We start from the raw sequence: 4,696 nt of genomic DNA on the forward strand, positions 1-4,696 counted from the left end.
GTATTTCGTAGCATAATATGAACTCATTTATAAAAGCTTTTTCTTCATATTAGCGTTTTATAAGTTTAAATTCGGGTAGTACCTACCCGTTAAGTTCATACTTAGTAGCTAATATACAATTCAACTACTACAATTCTATATGAAAAACTGATTAAAATAATATTTCGCGTTCAAACTTTTATACAATATTTTACAAACTTACAATACCGCTTATTTTACATAAAGCATGAAATATAGCACACAATAACTTTGATACAAGATAGTTGTGAAGACAATTCTAGCTAGTACACAAGTCGTTCAGCAAAGGCAATAAATACACGTAATTCATACGTCCAGAAACAAGTCATGCATTCTGGTTTTACTAGGACTACTTCCCATCCTTGGTCTTGTGCAACATAACCGTTATGGCCGTTGATAAGACAGCGTGTTGTAACGTCATCAAAGGGACGAGGGTTACGTAATGTCCAACAGTCCCGTAATAATCTAAAAACCTCATTTCTTACCCCAATTACCGACTCCGTCACTTGTGGAAACGTTTTGTTTAATAGTTGTAGCCCGATGTTCTTGTTCTCACTTTGGTGAGAAGCGAACATTACTAATCCGTAAGCATAACATGCTTCTTTATGTTGCATGTTAGCCGCTTTTTCTAAATCACGAAGTCCAATATTCGGATATATTGAGTCAAAATAATTTCTTAACCCGTTGCGTAAAATAGCATTTGGGTTCCCCGCAATATATGCGTCAAAGTAAACACATCGTAACTTATGGGTTTCCCAATGTGATATCCCCCATCTTTCAAACGAAAGTCTCTTATAAACCAAGACATTCTTGGAACGTTCTTCGAATGTCTTACAAACTGATCTCGCCTTAAATAGTTGTGCCGAAGAATTCTGGCCGACTCTAGACAAGATTTCATCAATCATGTCTCCGGGTAGGTCTCTTAAAATATTGGGTTGTCTATCCATTTTGTGTTTTTAAACTGTAAAATAGACAAGAGTTAGATTCATAAAAAAAATACTTATTAATACAAGCAATTTTTACATATATCATAAAGCATAAGAACACTATATTCCATATATTACACCACACGAATACAACTATCTTATTCCGACTCGCTCGTTTCTTCTTCTTCGGTTTTGGTTCGTTTTGCCAAGTTTCTAGGGATATATGATGTTCCCCTAATACGAGCCGTCGTTGTCCACATTGGTTTAGAAAAACCTGGTGGTTTAGAGGTTCCCGGGTCATTGTTACAACTTAAGGACTTCGGGGGTTGACGATACATATAAAGTTCATCGGGGTTGGAATTAGATTTCTCTATTTTTATGCCCTTTCCCTTATTATTTTCTTTTGCCTTTTTAAATTCAGTTGGGGTAATTTCTATAACATCATCGGAATTCTCGTCGGAATCCGATTCATCGGAGAATTGGTAATCCTCCCAATATTTTGCTTCCTTGGCGGAAACACCATTGACCATAATTAACTTTGGTCGGTTGGTTGAGGATTTTCTTTTACTTAACCGTTTTATTATTTCCCCCACCGGTTCTATTTCTTCATCCGGTTCCGATTCTTCTTCCGGTTCCGATTCTTCTTCCGGTTCCGACTCTTCTTCCGGTTCCTCTTCGGGAACTTGTGAATCAGTCCACAAATCATTCCAATTTACATTTGACTCTTCATTATTATTAGGTGAGTCAATGGGACTTGTTCTAGAGGTAGACATCTATCACATAATATCAAACACGTTAAGAGATTAATATATCACATAATATTCATATGTTAAAAATATATAGTTTCCAACAAAAATGTTAAGCAATCTGTAACGACCCGGAAATTTCCGACCAAATTTAAACCTTTATCTTTATATGTTTCAGACACGATAAGCAAAATCTGTAATGTGGAGTCTAGAAAATTTGAAATCTATATTCGGATAATCAATTACCCTTTTGACCATGCCTGACGATTCACGAACAATTGATTGTAACTTTATGTGTGCATATATTTATATAAATAATATTTTGATATAATAATTAATATTTACAAATTGTTATAGTTTTATAATCATTGATAATGAGATTATAGTGACATTATTATAATTAATATTATTATCATTATGAATAATATTTTTACCCCTTTGAGTTTAAGTGTTAGTACTTCGTACACGTTAATTGAAACAGAAAATACATAATTATTAAACCTTTTTGATCGAGTTTCAAACAGGTAATGAGTGAAATAATTAAACATGTTTAATCTCAAAATTTAGGATTTTTAGGGACACTTTTACACTTCAACTGTTTAGCAATGATCACGAAACGCTTCCCATCAAAACTGTCGGTACAAAGGACAATCAAATGGTGACTATCATATTAAAACACGTGATTATGTTGGTATGATCTTCTCAATGTTTCCCACTACATGTATTATTATCAATTATTGCTATGTTGCTTTGCTTTTCACAATTAGTATTATTACTTTATTATTTTGCTTTTCACAAGACTTACGGGGTATATATTAATATGTATGGAAACATAGATAAAGTTATAAGTTATGAATACTAACACTCCATCATTTTCCTCCATCACTCATCATATCCTTCATTCTCTCAAATCATTATACTACCATGGCAATCCACCACCTAGACACCATTCGACCTCAAACCATCATCACCTAATCACCATCTTAATCGACTAAAAGATTGCTACAACAACAATATAATGAATTCTGTTTCGGTTTACTCCTATCTGTTTTGATCGACACCCAAAACAGTAAACCACCACCCTACAATCCCATTTTCTCTAACCTCTCTCTCCCTCTTTCACTCTTACAAAGTTCGGATGTTTTTTCTGTTTCGATCATCATAGACCACCCACGTTATTACGACATTGTTGCTGCTATATATAGCCATAAACTACCACCGGAAAACCAACTAGCTGCAGTCACGGATTGTAACTATTATGTTCGAAAACCTGTCAACCTTCAACCACTCTATCTCTCGTCTTCGTATCTCAAAACCGTTACAACCATTAAACTTTTAAACTATTTCTGTTTTGTAAGCCAAAACGCCACCCCTACCACGAACAAGTCCACTTAAATCCGCCATTAATCATCACTAATCACCTTGGTTCACCTCGCCATCCCCATCGGTTAACACCATCACCTATGATCAACACCCATTTCAATCGACCACCAACTTCACCTCCATAATTTTTGTGAATCTATTTTCCATCACTGCCACTATCGATATCCACCTTCTTTCTCCTCCATGAATCCCCATAACAAACCACTAAGGGTTACCACCCATTTAACAACACCACCACGAGACCCATCACTATTTTTTTTTTTTCTTTTTCTTCTTCTTGTTGCTTCTTCGTTAACAACCAAACTTCTACCATGAAAATATTACTGCTACTAGTTGTTACTAATTCGGTGCAGCTGCAAAAACCGTCTCCCTCTTCACCTTCATCACCCTAAACCACCATATCACCATCTCTTGTTCAAACCGTCACTTATCTAATTGATTACTGTTGCTTCGTATATTTTTTTTTGTTTGTTTCAGTCCGAAAACAACCCACAACCATTATCGAATCACCTCAGTTTCTGTTTCTTAATCGAACCATGACTAACCTGCAAACCACAAGTGTTTTAGTTCCTGATTAATTTGTTGTAAAATAACGATGGTGATGATAGACAATATTATGATGATGAAGAAGACGTGATGAATGATTGATAATTCGTTAATAATATTAACAATAATGATGATGCAGAGATTTAAACAAGGATGATAACGATGGTGAATTAAAAAGCGAACCCCACTTGATTGTTTCCTTGTCGTGTTACTAATCTGATTTCTAATCCACAAAAACAATTACTGGACTGGGTTTCTCGATTTCGGCCTCGCTTCATTTTCTAGTTAGGCTTGGTGGATTATTCTTGGGCCGAGAGTTTTTAGTGCAGCTCACTGTATTGGCCCATCGGTATACGAGTTAGATATAATATAGTTGAGATATTAATCAGATATTTGAAGTGGAGTAGATGGTTTGGTGTAGTCTTGGGTATTCGAGAGATCGCGGGTTCGAGTCCCGGCTTGGACACTTTAATTCCTTCTTTTAGTATTTTAAGGTAGATTTTGACAAAATTATTATTATTATTATTGTTATTATTATCATTAAATCATTAAAACCATTATTATTACTAAAATAGGTAATATTAGTATTAGTATCATTATGAATATCATTAATAGTAAAAGTATTATTATTATGATTATTATTACTACTACTATTATTATGATCATTTTTATTTTTCAAAAATATTAAAATTATCATTTTTATCAAAAATTATTATTATTAGTATTATTATTTTTAAACAAATACACCTTTTAATTATTATTATTAATATTATTTTACCAAATAAATATTTGTTATATAAAAATATATTTAAACCTATATGACTTAAATATATTAATATTTTTTTTAAGCAAAACTAATTATGTATCTAAAGAATATGAAATAAAAATAGTTAATTAAGTTATTAATGAAATATATAAATTACTAAGATAACAAATAGTACATAAATTCGTTTGATTAAAATTATGTGTGTTAATATATATATATATAAATGATATAGGTTCGTGAATCCGAGGCCAACCTTATACTTGATCAACGATGTTATATGTATTTTTACTACAAAATACATTAGGTGAGTA

This window comes from Rutidosis leptorrhynchoides, chromosome 11, assembly GCF_046630445.1.
Source record: "Rutidosis leptorrhynchoides isolate AG116_Rl617_1_P2 chromosome 11, CSIRO_AGI_Rlap_v1, whole genome shotgun sequence".
In the NCBI taxonomy this organism is placed as follows: Eukaryota; Viridiplantae; Streptophyta; class Magnoliopsida; order Asterales; family Asteraceae; genus Rutidosis; species Rutidosis leptorrhynchoides.